The sequence below is a fragment of the Zophobas morio genome, unplaced genomic scaffold (assembly GCF_036711695.1).
Source record: "Zophobas morio isolate AGI-343-1 ecotype UQ-CSIRO unplaced genomic scaffold, CSIRO_AGI_Zmor_V1 ptg000028l, whole genome shotgun sequence".
Lineage (NCBI taxonomy): Eukaryota > Metazoa > Arthropoda > Insecta > Coleoptera > Tenebrionidae > Zophobas > Zophobas morio.
Genome location: NW_026972133.1, coordinates 3526145 through 3540803, shown reverse-complemented (window position 1 = coordinate 3540803; position 14659 = coordinate 3526145). Strand labels below are relative to the sequence as shown.

The 14659-nt window shown below is 37.2% G+C and overlaps 1 protein-coding gene across 1 annotated transcript in view; it reads left to right on the top strand.

Annotated features, from left to right (window-relative positions):
* The window catches only part of LOC135137066 (transcription factor Ken), a 106936-nt gene that overhangs the window by 41014 nt on the left and 51263 nt on the right, over positions 1 to 14659 (top strand). Inside the window, exon 3 of the mRNA XM_064066604.1 lies at positions 7629 to 7670. The gene's annotated coding sequence lies outside the window, so the exon portion shown is untranslated. The remainder of the gene's footprint in view (positions 1 to 7628; positions 7671 to 14659) is intronic.

The following is a 14659-nucleotide window of genomic DNA, read 5'->3' as shown; positions in this document are numbered from 1 at the left end:
TCAGTCTTCGTGGTTTCCTACAGGTAAATTTTAAACGAATCGGTAGACAAGTAAAAATTATCTCTTTTATTCTTTCATCACGAACTTAACTAACTTCTTCCCCTCTCTGATTACAGTTATTTCGTTTCGAATTAACATTTCTCACTGATTAAGCTATTCACGAAGGACAACAAAACCCATAGACGAAATTACAGGTTTTGCTTCCCAAAAAAGATAATCGCGATGGGTGCCGAAACAAAACCCAAAACGAGAATTGGGTCGTTTATCTCGTTTTTAATTGAGCAGAAAACCGCTTCTCGGCGTGCTTCTTGTCAGAATAATAATCGCGGACCCGATAATTAAAAGCCTCGCCATGTTGATAAAATTTATGAGAGCAGTTTGGACAGCGATTGTCTTTCTGACGTTTGACATTTCCACCAAATAATTAAGCGTCTGCTGACCCTCCGCTCTTCCATAAATCCGTTTTACTCCTTTCGCTCTGTCTATAACATATTTATTTCTTAATGGTCCCCATAAAACTAATCGCTAGCTAATTTCCATCATTTCCCAAGACATTTCGGCGATTTATTAAGTTATTAATTTTTTTCTTCGGTTACTTTTCGGTACTCGATCGTAAATCACTCTTTGCATTTTTTCCGTTAATTGTCGCCGTGAGAACGTCCACTCCATTTCTAAAATGATTAACGTCAAAAAATCTCAAAGGTGATTTGACCATGAAAGTTCTCGTAAAAGCGTGCTTTGTTGAACGTGACTATTGTAATCCCAAAACTGATCACTAACATATTGTTGAAATGACAGCACGTGATCACGATGTCAAATAAATGTCATATATTTCGCTATTATTATCGAACTATGTGGGCTTTCGAGTAATGAACGCCAACGCCGTGCCTACCATCAATTTTTTTTTTTTCACTTAATCGCTCGGGATCTGATTGTGAGACGCGGTTTTGAAATGCAAAAAGTTGACAATTCAATAATGGGCGCTCAAGCAAAACTGTACCGGATTCGATGCTATCAGTAAGGCAACAATTTATTTTGGCGTTTCACTCGCGTCACAAGTTTTTGTGTTACAGAAACGCTCCGATTCCAAGGGACCAACACCCAACGACGTAAAATACCCACGCTCTGGAAAAAACTCTTTGCGATTTAAAAACGTTCTCTTGTTGCTGCACCAGTATTATAAATTAAATATCAAACAAGCAACGGTTCTTGTTATTACTAATAAAATTTTACGACCCGACCGGTATCATTCAACTGAGGAACGATTGCGGTAAAGACCTTGTCAACCCTTGATAGATGACACGTGTTGCTCATATAGACACGTAATGTCGTACGGAGCGGATGCCCATAATTTTAATTTGTCGAAGACAGAAGATTTAAGCTTCTAAACTTCAAAAGTGTTCTTGTCTTAAACGGTCAATGGAATTTTGAAAGAGAATCCTTCAAATAACCCTAAACGATTAAACCATTTAATCAGATCGAATAATCATGAGAAGAGGCATCTTTCAAGGAGATTCTCTCAGTCCGCTATGGTTCGGCATGGCAATAAATCCTCTTTCCGACATCCTGAAGAGCTGCAACCCTGGTTTCAAAAAAAATTACAACAAAACAGAAAATAGACAGAGGTTTCCATACTATAGCAGTCAGAGTAGGTTAACACAAGTAGATCAGAGTAGATTATAGGATCTCGCCAGTTATTTTATCTTATCAACGGTCTTGGCAACCGTAATGATATAAATCTTGCCTGAATGCCGGTCATTTCCGGGTAAATGGTGCAAATCCACAATTTATGGATTTCTCACGTTAGTTTCAGACAAGTGATTTTTTTTTCTTCTCTAACCCGCCTCCGTCCGATCTCTCTCGTTAAGATGGCCGCGCCGATGCAGCCGCCACACGACGACATCTTGCGAAACGGGAGCCATAAATTGCCGAATAAAAAGAGCTCGTTCATGGTCTGGGTGAAAACGTGGAAATTAATAAGAAACCGGTCGCCGGCTATAAATCGATGTTGCATGCAAATTTCTGGGTTATCGCGTCATGTGCGCTCCGCGATCTTTGCATCTCGATGGGCAAAAAGCGCATCAATGCCGGACTCCCATATCAATCGAATTAACGACATCCCGGACACATAAATTCGGTGACGCCGTCGACGGATCAAGACAGTAACCCATACTTCGCCATTTAAGGCCTTCGAACCTCAATAAAGTATCTTCGCTGATAATAAACAAACGGACGAAAAACGCGCCAGAGGTTCCGTAAAGGGCAAAACAATTTCGAAACAATCAGTAACGATTATCGGACGGGACGTCTCTTGATGGTTTCTTAGCTGTTTACGTCCTGCTTATGCAGAGGTTTGTCTTAACGCACTTTGGCTGAATACTAAAGAAGCGCTTCGATGATTAAAAACTGGCCTGCACCTCCGGGGAGGCATTAATAATTCAGGACTCGCTCGGTAATATAAATGCGGTGCGAAACAGAGTTTTCATGTACACGACTGGTTTAATAAAAGCGCACGCCAATCAAAGACGAGGTTTTTTTTCGAAAAGCGTGATTTAACGTATTAATTGCCGGGACGGAGACTTTTTGATTCGTGAGACAAAATCGCCGAAAAAACGGCCAAGTGGACGAAGCAAAAAATATTGAGATGTTGAGGTACCCGCGCTGTCGGTATTGCGGAGATGCGAGAAGACAAAAAATTAATTTGATCCACGTATACAACTTCAGATTTCAGACATCATTTTGCCGAGTTTTGTGAGAAAAGAAAGGTTCTGCAAACGATATGGCACTGTTACTTCGTCTTGCACTTTTGGGCCACTTTTAGAAAATCCGCTTCGAAAGCAACACCAGTAATTATCACACTGAAAAGTTCTACAATTTTTTTAAGCAATTTTTTGATTTTGTGACCTAAACATTAATTATTTGAAATCAGAGGTATTAAGGTTAATTTAAACTTCAAAATTGTTACTAAAATTTTGCAATGTTGAAGACACATTGGAATTAGTGTTACAATTACGTAACAAAATTGTTCTGTTCGCAACTTGGTTGCCACGTAAATGACTGTAGTCGTAAAAAAAGCGATGATTCCAAATTTAAAGTTCAAGATTTCAGCTTTAAGCCAACTTTTACGAATTCTAGCTCACTACGAACAGGTTCGTCGCGTAACCGAGCGTTGGAGTCTCCGCTGGAAAAACCATCAAAAGTCGGCCAAAACAAAATACTTATGAATAAATCAAATTAACCAAAAACAGAATAGGACAACTTGAACATTTTTGCAGAAGTTAAAAAACAAAAAAAAAAAAACGAGTTCGACTCGTAGTCGAGCATCGGAATCTCTCCGGCAAACACGTCACAGCGCCGCGTCAGTCGAACCGAAACCAATCACCGTTCGAAAATAAACCAGGAACAGAGCCACGGAGAACAGAAGCGACGATGACCAACTCCGGCAAAGTCCGGGTAAGCTCCGGATCTCGTGCGCGCCGCGCCTTCTTCCGGATTCAAGTGTCAACTGTTTTCATTGCACACCAGCGTGAGAAACAGATGACTAACGCGGCCAAGTCAAGGCCGACTGTGATTTATGACCGGCTGGACTACCTGGCTAATGCACTTAAGTAGGACTCGGAGCGGCGGTGTTAACCGATGTGATAAATTAATATGAAGTCGATTCGTCGACTTGGATGCTTTATGGCTTATTAAATCGATACATGTTCGCTAAATTGACTTAATGTGTCGCACGTCGAGTGTGCGCTGTATTTTTCGACTGCTTTTTGTTCACCTGTCATGCGTTAATGCGACAGGGCTCGCTGAGAAATGCGCCGTCACATTAGCGCTGATAATTTGACGGGTCGCGGATTTTTCATTTTCTTTTTGGTTTCGGGGGATTTTTCTGCGGGGCGTTTTGATTGATGACCGGTCGCGGAAATCGCCGGCGAACTTGTAATTTGGGTCAGGATGAATTATCGTCAAGTGCGAGTAATTGAAAATTGCGGCGCTGCCGTCTGTTATTTAACCAACACTAGGCGATGCACTAACGGAATTGGCGATTTATTGCTTTATTTGAGCACACGCATCTGCCGTAGACGCGTAGGAGTCTCTGTACGTCAGAAATGAAATATGTGTGTGTTTGGAGCCACCGGTGCGAAAGAGGCTCTGTTACACATTGTGGCGAACAAGTAGAGCATGATAACTCTCAGCGGCGCTGGGAAAATGAGACGCCCGACGAAATCGAGATTCTGTGCGCGATAGGGAGAGCCGGAAGAGGCAATTCATGTTAAGAAAATGTCAAAAAGGTCGACGATCAAACGAGTGAAAATTTATGTACGCGAGAACGCCCACCACATTGTAGAAAATACGATTTCTCGACATTACCATTTTTCAAACGCCGGCTACCGTGTCCCACAAGACGCGACATTTGGACCTTGGTTGTATACCCTACATAGTGATTCTCGATTGTCCCGAGTCGAATTTTTTTGTAAATACGTTAGGGCCTTTGTTATCACTTATCTGATGGTTGCTTTCGTGGTGGGGCGACTTTTACCGGTTCTGGCCCAGAATCGGCTTCTAGTTTTTATCAGCGAGACTGGCATTTGCCAAAATTCGACCAAGCGATGACATTTGAAGATTTTAGCTGGATTTTTTGCTTCCCAGTTGCGCCAGACGTGTGTAATTAGGTCTACAAATTGTGAATAATGCAAAACACGTCTCGGTTGGATAATAAACGGCAGCATAATGCGATATTTCGTTAAGAAATATCTGAATAAACACGAAATTATGTAAAAGAATTTTTTAACTGACTCATTAAGATCCCGATTATAATTTAGAGTTTGACGAAATCTCGTGTCTAATTAGGGGGGCCATAAAATTCTTTATTTACAGCAGCGGACAAGGAGGTAGCGACGAATAAAACTGCTGGAGGTGATGTAACGTTGATAAAAAGCGACTGACCTATATTTTTTATCGGAAGCCCGGCCAGTTGTAGAAATTTATGTCAGTGTAATGGAGTAGACTGTAGCTGGTTTGGGTAATATACAACATGGCATTTAGGATACTGTAAAAATTTAAAAAAACTTTAAAGTCATTAAAAAAAATGCCAAAAATTTGGGTTAATATTTTAACAGCCTATTTAAAATTAAATTAAAGCCCAAAATCCTATTAGGTTCAACGTTTGCAAAAAATCTCTTCAAAAAAAAAGCGTTTGACTTGTTCCTTCGAGCTGAAAAATTGCCGCCAGCGTCAAAAATAATTGCTTTTGACTGAATTTTGGCCCACTGCTGTGTTGCCTCTGCGAATTTGGCCGCCTTTCCCACGGAGAGTCCAACGGTCGGCTGCGCGACGAACCCAGGTGGTGAATTCCCCGAAGCGCCTCAAAAACGTCCATCAACTAAACTGTCTATAACTTCGACTTCTTCATCGCCTGCCATTTTTTCCATAACGATCCAATTTAAGTGGAAAATATCCGCCAATTTCAGGCATCACGTTCGTCACAATTCCTGTGAATTTGTCAACTGCGAACCGTTTATTTCTAGAATTGTTTTTAACATCGAGAGTGTGTTTTGCACCTCCGATTCGCTACAGATTCCTTCTATAGGTGCATTCGGATCTAAGCCTCGCGAGCTGCAAGCCTCCATCTGACCCAGATCTGGTAAAAAACCGGTAGAAAATAGCCGCCGATAATAATTAAAGTTGGCGTTTTACCGCAAATTTGGATTTAATGGACGGATTTAGAAGCGCGTAATTATTGCTTTTTTGTCCACTTCTTCAAGCTTTTCACTCAATTAATGGCGGCAGGCTTTTCTTGATACACATACACACGCCACCGGTACCAACTAAACCAAATCAAAAGAGATCATCATAACTTTCTCCTATCGCCTACGGTATTCGTGGTGTGTTATTATTCCACGCCATTTGATTTTATTTCGTTTTATTTTCTACAGCACCGACTCTACCTACCAAGCGCTGGACATCTCATTAATTCTCTGTAAAAAATCGTAATAAAACGGAGGATGGGAGGATCATTTTATTTCTTTCGTTTACGGAAGTCTTGACCCTATTCGCTATTAAGCGATTTTCCCCTCAAGAAATTCATTTACAAGTGCGCACATTTAAGATAATAGTCAATAATTGCGGAGAATGCATGAGTTGGTTTTTCAACAGGCGATTTAGATGCCTTCGCTGTTCATTAAATAAATTAATAAGTAATAATAATTAAATTAAATTTATTAGTTTTAATGATAGTAATAACGTTGATGGCGAAGATACTTAACGAAATGAAAACTGAGTTGAAGAGGTTACAGAAGACACTGTTTCGACGAGCGACGAGAAATTTGCAAGTTTATCGCCTGATCAAGTTTTCGTTCGTTTTTTGATGGAGAGATATAAATTTCACGGACGATGTTCATGCTTCGTTTTCAGTGTGCGAATTTCCTGCAGGGATCGTGAAAAAATTCAACCTTTTTGTTCTGGGAACAATAGCGTTACTTTTTCTAACATGAGTTTACTTGTCAAGATTTTCTCAAATAATTTTATAAGCTTGAAAAATGAATGCGTTCGGGATCCACACGGATGCGCATCTAGATTAAGATCTCTTCGATGCAATATTAAATTCACTGCGGAGTTTGATGGATAAAGATAAACATGTGAAGTTTACACACATATTATCTACACGTTTTTGAGTAGTCTGGCGCAATAATGCAACATAACGTGCTTTTTATATTCCCCTAGATAAAATGTTGTCATGTCGTTGTAGGTTTCTGCCACTGTATATAATCTTCATATCTTTTTTGCCACTGTTCTCAAAATATGTTAAAATAATCAACGTTGGTTGGAATTTATTCAGTCGTCTCTTTCTAAAAATAGATGACGTCAGATGAAGCAGAAAAAATACACAGAAAATAATCATCGGTGAATAAACGAACAGACAAAGATTAAGTAAAGTTGTTATTTTGCAAGTGTTGAATACGTATATTTTCCGCCAACAGAAAATAATTACTTTATGAATACGAGTAAGTGAGTAGCGTCAAATTATACATTTCTTGAATCAACCTTCTCCAAGTCAATTAAGCTGAAAAATATCCTTTTACGAAACTCAATAACGCTAATAGTTCATGAAAGCAGAAACCCGAACCCCAGAAAGTATCTTTTCTCAAAAACCCCTCAACTTCGACATTTAATTAAATTGATCATCTTCCGTTTCGCAACCGTTACTTAAGCGAATTACGCTGCTAATGTTGCAAAAATTAATTAGCCCGTTTTATGGATCGTTCACTGCGACCTGTGCAACCACCTTACAAAGAAGCATTGCAGTGTTTTTCTTGTGCAAAATTTAATTATCTAGAGCCGGAGGCAGCAGCACACTTGTGCCGTACGGTGATTATTTGCTTATGTCAAGTTATTATTCTAATCGCACACTATAAAGCATTTATGTGATCTTAAGTGGTTTTGCAATTAAGAAAATAACGCAGATAAAAATCGACAAGGAACTAAGTACAGACCTAACTGTTCGAGGTTTTATGCGATTATAAACGACGAAAAAAATTCATTAGAGAGGTTAGCGTTTGTTACACATTTTCTGTTTGATTTTAATCTGGCGCGACACGAATCGGGGAATTCTAATTTTCGTCTTTTTGTTGCAGACTTTGCCATGGGCTGATTCGCAGTCGCCAGCGTGATTAAAGGTGAGTTTTACGACACGAAATCCCATTTTTAATTGATCGGAGTAAGTTTAATTACGTTACCAAAATGGTCGGATGTCTCTATCAATTCCTGAACAATTTTCAATTAATTTGTGGCAAGTCATCGTCCATTTTAACCCCTCGAACTGGTTCGCTGCTCTTCGACTAATTAACAAGTGCAAAACATTCTCCCGATCTCAGATATGTAAGAAGATAATCTCCGAACATGAGAATTATTCAAATTGCGAAAGCAAAAAACTGGAACTGTTAGAAATTCAAATTCTTTTTTCGACGCTTCGCGTCGATAGAAACCCACAAATTGCACGAGACATCCTTATCTCCAGCAATCAGGCCCACATATTTGGCGATTTTAATTACCCACCAATTAATTAATCGACAAAGCTGGTGTTTCCACACTATTCGTCGATTATGTCAACAAAATCGTCCGAATTTCACGAGCTCCTCCTATTGCGGAACTAGTTCGCGCGTTTTTTCGGTCGTTGCCCGATTTCGAATTTGGAACACATTAGGCATGCACAATTGCGCCAAAAATGCGACTTAATTGAATTTTGTCGAATGAAAACGCTTAGAAACCGCAAGATTAGAACAGCGGCAGGGGAGATCGGGACGAACTGGACACACACACATACACGACGTGATGTAATAATTCCCTAAATTATTGAGAGGAGATGTTCATAATTCAAGCAGAGGTAATGACCATCATCTCCCGAATTCGTTACAATGTCCAAACACGTAATATATTAACGTCAGCTTTAATCTTCGACATCACCGAGGTGTTATTACGGCCTATCGATACTTTGGACGTGTTTACGACACCTAACCTTCTTCGACGCTCGATTCCCGGAACGGTTGATGGACAGCGTTAATTAAATAGCGACGGTGGGAAGCGGTAGGCAGGAGATGAACAGAACAAAGGAGAAAATATGGGCGATTCGAAGAACCGCTTGTAAGGGTTAAATATGGCGCCTAATATAATAAGTCTCAAAAGATAGATCACTTGCCTCTATTAATATAAAATCAAAAAACAGAGAGTATTTTGAAAAAAAAAGTGTATGTAGATTTTTAGTCTTTTTTCTCAAAACTCAAAAAGTTTTTTAATATTGCATATTGCAGGACTTGCAATGTTTTTTTTTTAAGTACCTACTGTGGATGTAAATTTGCCAGTATTTCTTAATTTTTTAACACCTACTCGCTAGCCAAAAGTACTTTAGTCGGAAAAAAATTGGTCTAAAGAGTTTAGACAGTACTTCCCTGGCTGTCGGAAACTTGACGACTGCTTGCCTATTGTCTTTTTTTTCTCATTACATTTTTGTAGTGGGAATTTAAAAAAAAATTGCGATGACGTCATCAACATTTTTGCAAGGACACGTATATCAGTTGGGATAGATGTAGTGTAATACTAAGAATAAAATTATTATATTCTCAAATTTTCGGGAAAATGAATTGGGTCGTTTTGAATATTGATTTGTAATAATCAATAAAATAACGAAACAATTTACTCACGTATACGTATCAGAGGCAACTGAAAATCGTGTATGTATAAACATTCTTAATTTAAGATGACAGGCGTAGCAGCATACGTGAGAGTCAAACAGAGAAACTGTAAACAAAACGACCATCGGTTTTAATGCTTCGACTTCCGCTTATTATATAAAACATTGGGTTTTATTTTAATTCTTGACGGTGAAATTCACAATTGGTTGATTATAAACATGTCTATTTCACATTCGCGGAACCAAGTGAGCGCATAAAACAAATGCAGGTCTGTAATGTTAAATTCGATGTAAATAAGCGTGCTACCCTTATGTTTCAACCGAGTTTTTCCTTTAACAAATTTTGTGTCTACCAAATTGGGTTGGTTGGGGTGTAATACTAATAATAAGTGTTGCCTTTAATTTAATCAATAAAATAAATTGACTTCATTAATTTTTTTGAACCACCTCTTAAGAAAATCTAAAAAATTTGAATGGAATGATAAATCACAAGTACAAACTCATCATATTTTTTGCATTTTAGATAGGATTTATTCAGCAAAATTTAAGGGTGACGTCATCAATTTTTTTAGGAGGGATGAACAAATACATTTTGAACAAAAGTTTACCATGCTTATAATAACTTTAAAATATTCCCAAGATTTCAAAGCATTCGGTTTTCTAATTCCTGATTAAATCGATAAAATAAATTCACGCCTTCATTAATTTTTTTGAGTCACCCTGCATATGCAAATCCAAAAATATGAATGGAATGATAAATCACAAGTACAGACTCATCATATTTTGTACATTTTAGATACGATTTATTCGGCAAACTTTTGAGCTGACGTCATCAGTTTTTTGTAGAAGATAACCAAATATATTTTGACTAAAAATTTATTATGCTCTTTATAACCTTAAAACATCTGCAAGATTTCAAAGCATTCGGTTTTGTAGTTCCTGATTAAATCAATACAATAAATTTACACATTCATTAATTTTTTTGAGTCACCCTGTATATGCAAATCGAAAAAATTTGAATGGAATGATAAATCACAAGAAGAGACTCACCATATTTTGTACATTTTAGATAGGATTTTTTCAGCAAAATTTTGTGGTGACATCATAAATTTTTTAGGGGGGACGACCAAATACGTTTTGATCAAAAATTTACCATGCTTATGATAATTTTAAAATATCTTCAAGATTTCGAAGCATTCGGTTTTGTAGTTCCTGAGTAAATCAGTAAAATAAATTTACGCTTTCATTTATTTTCTTGAATCACCCTGTATATGCAAATCCAAAAAAATGAATGGAGTGATAAATGACAAGTATAGGCTCATCATATTTTGTACATTTTAGATATGATTTATTCGGCAAACTTTCGAGCTGACGTCATCAAGTTTTTGGAGGGGATAAGCAAATATATTTTGACTAAACATTTATTATGCTCTTTATGACCTTAAAACATCTGCAAGATTTCAGAGCATTCGGTTTTGTAGTTCCTGATTAAATCAATAAAATATATTTACGCATTCATTAATTTTTTTGAGTCACCCTGTGTATGCAAATCCAAAAAATATGAATGGAGTGATAGATCACAAGTACAGACTCATCATATTTTGTACATTTTAGATATGATTTATTCCACAAACTTTTGAGCTGACGTCATCAAGTTTTTGGAGGGGATAAGCAAATATTTTTTGACTAAAGATTTATGATGCTCTTTATAGCCTTAAAACGTCTGCAACATTTCAAAGCATTCTGGTTAGCAGATTAAAAATTAAATTTCAAAATGTTGTTTTATAATTTTGATTTTTTTTCCAAAAATCTGGACGTTTCGGGTGAAAAGTCGATTCAGAGTTGTAAACTACATGTGTAGGACTATGTTATTTTATACAATTGAAAACCCATTTACTATGTACAATTTTGAAGTGACGTCATCGCATTAGTGGTGGGGATGATTAGACAAATTTTGGTTAGCGTTTTACCGTCTACATGATATTCTTAATATAAGTACAAAATTTCACAACAATCGGTCGAGTACTTTCGGAGATTATCTGTCTAATAAAAATCCGGGACAACAGACGGACAGACGGACAGACGGACGGACAGACGGACGGACAGACGGACGGACAGACGGACGGACAGACGGACGGACAGACGGACGGACAGACGGACAGACGGACAGACAGACGGAAATGGGAGACCTATTTCTTCGTCTTCTAGGGGTCATGAAAGATCGAGAAAACGTAAAAATAGAGAGGTCGTTACCTTTATAGCGTTTTTAACACCGCATTCTATCTAAGATGTCATTACCACACAGAACAATGTCTTCAATAACAAGAAAACAAAACCTGACACAACCAGCATACCATGTGTTAAGAATCTTTTATGTTTTATCTATTTAATCTCGAAAAACTTCAGGCATTTTCATGGCCTATAATAAAAATATTTAGAATTTATTATCACACCGTTCTGAAGTTTTAGTATTTTGCACAAAAAAATTAAAAATTGTTCGGTGAAATTTCATGTTTTTAAACGCAGGGATTATTGTGGATTTTTCTTAAGAAAAATTCCCCACTCTAGAAAATCTGTATTTGTTGTCTACAAAAATTTTGAACACGAAGAATAATCGACGAACTTTTTTTCGTTGTATTTCACCCACCAAAATACAAATTCTTAATAAAAACAAAAAGCAAAAATACCAAATAAAAAAATCTGCGCATCTTGCTGACCATCAAGAGACGAAAATAAATTAGTTGCCCAACTATAAACTCGCTAATCACCATGATGCGGCTTAATCCCGCCGCCTCGCCTGCTAATGTAAACAGCTCGTAGTAAATCTCCCGGTGATTACACTGCAGAAGAACCTGCGCTATTGTGTGCACAATGTGCACAACGCGCTGAAAGAGTCATTAAATAGTAGTGACATTCAATACCTGTTATTAATTCGCCATCAACTTCAATATTTTCCCATTTGACCCATTGTGACGGTTACCATTCCAAGAATGTGCCATCAAGTGAGTCAATTGTTTTCTTTTCAACCCGCCTCGTCGCAAACGACTCGAGCACTTAAGTAATTATCTTCGCGAAGCGATTTGCCAAAGAAGTAGCCACAGGTGCTCCGGCTCAATATGGGCAAGAAATGTGGGCGTCCGCCGCAACTGGGGCACGTTTTTTAACCCTCGACCGCATAAAACCGGGACCGTTATTGCTCGTAGCCCCGTGTTCTTTATGGGCTCGAATGAGCCATCGGCCGATAAATCTGTCATAAATGTGGATATTACCTCCTAACCAATTAAAAATCATCCTGGAATTTATCTTCGCTCGTAAATAACTCATTACGAAATTTCGAAAACGATTTCTAGTTTGGTCGCGTTTATTAATTTATTGTCAATTTATTAAGCTTTTAATATATCAAATCGCAGCGGTGTTATATTTGATTTGGTACTTTCTAAAAAAAAATGATTGGTAAAAACGGCAAAAATTTCACGGGAACTAAACAAGAACAAATTTGAAAACAATAAACCGCCTTTTTACGCACTTTTTGTCAAATTTTACCTCTTTGTTCCAAGAGAAATTACATTATTATAAAACACAACCGGGGTATTTTTAATCTGAAAGGAAATAAATATAAAATGGTGTTCCTCATGGTTTCGTCTTAACACCAACAATTTTACTTTCATATACAAACGACGTTGAAAAATAAGTGTAACTTTTTGCGAATTATACGTTTTAACTGTCAATACTTAATATTCAAAACTGGTGGTCATTAATGTATTTATAACTGTAGAACGTGTATCGATAAAATGCATAAATAAAGCATGGTTGGTATTATTGTCATTAATCGAACAAGAAGCGCGGTAAATTATAGCCGACACCCGAAAATCCAAAAACACTAATTAGAGTGACAGCTCAAAATCTGGAGTGCTCTTTTATCTGTCCGCGATCTCGCCAGTAGCAGATCTATTAAGTTATATCCATTTATTAGATTGATTAATTGATTGTTTTTTTTGCTCAACCAAGATGAAAATAAAGAATTTGGACAACATTAGCGAAATTTTTTGCACGCCTTGCGGAGAGAGTGTTTGCAGGAAAAAAGTGGCTCAGGGCGGCGTTATTTATAGATTGCGGTCACTTCGGTTCATAATCATAACTGCGGCTCTTGCAACTGCAAAATGACCGGGAGCGATCCTGTTGTTTTAACGACAAAATCAGAATGGCTAGATCGTCCCAAAGGACTGGTAGCTTCCGTGTCTTTAATTACCGATGAGGTGGTACCCGCAGCGCTGCCGCGGTGGACGTTGCAAATAGAGAAATGTTTGAAGAGATAAATGACGAGGTAATGACAGGATGACAGTTAACTTGTTTTATGGGCTATTCATAAGCTCTGGATATTAACTGACCTACATGAATATTGAAGATGCATTCAACATTTCAATTCGATGTTGTTTATTGTACGACCGCGGAGAAGTAGGTAAATGAAGATTGAGTTGAATAGAAAATTTTTCGTAACGTGTGCGCTTTGTTAGATAATAAATGACTTGTAGATTGTTTATTTATTTAGAAGAGACAAGTTCTAACTGCCGGTGTGGTGTAAAAAATGGGAGAAATTAATATTTTAGGAGAGTTGACTAATGACGCTTCGGACAGAAGCTATTGCTTTGGGAAAGAAAAGTTAAGAGATGAGGTGGGTACCGTTAGCTATAATCGCAGGAACGGCACCGACTATGTTGGTTTCACAAATTTTAACTAAAATTTTAGATTGTCAACAAAAATGACAAGAGGAAAGGAAATACGAAAATGGACGTTTTTTTCGGGCGATGTTTCAGTATTTTGTTGGTAGAAGAGAAAATTGAAAAAGTAAAAAATCGAAACGAAAAATCGAAAATTTGAAGAATGGAAAATATTCAAAAATCCCAAAACTGCAAGATCAAAAAATTGACAAATTGAGAAATCGAAAAATCGTCAATTCGAAAAACCGACAAGTTAGATTAACAAACTGATAAATCGAGAACTCGAAAATTTAGAAACTCCAAAATCTGATAAGTAAATCGATAAAATGAATAATTTAAAAATCGAAGAATCAAAAAATCCCAAAATTAAAACATTGAAAAATTGAGAAATTGAAAAGTCGAATAATCGTCAAATGAAAAATTGAAAAATCAAAAACCTGAAAAATTGAACTGAAAAATCGGGAAATGGGAAAATCAAAAATTCGAAAAATCGAGAAGCCGAAAAACGGAAAAGTTGAAAACTCGAAATATCGAAATTTTTGAAATTCCAAAAATCGAAACATTAAAAATGGCAAAATTGAAACTTCGGAAAATTGAGAAATCCAAAAATCGAAATCCATAAAATCGAAAAATTGAATTGAAAAATTGCAAAATCAATAAAATCGAGAAATCGATAAGTCGAAAAATCGAAAATTTAGAAATGCAAAAATTGAAAAATCTGGAAATCGAAAATTTGAAAAATGGAAAAATTGAAACTCCC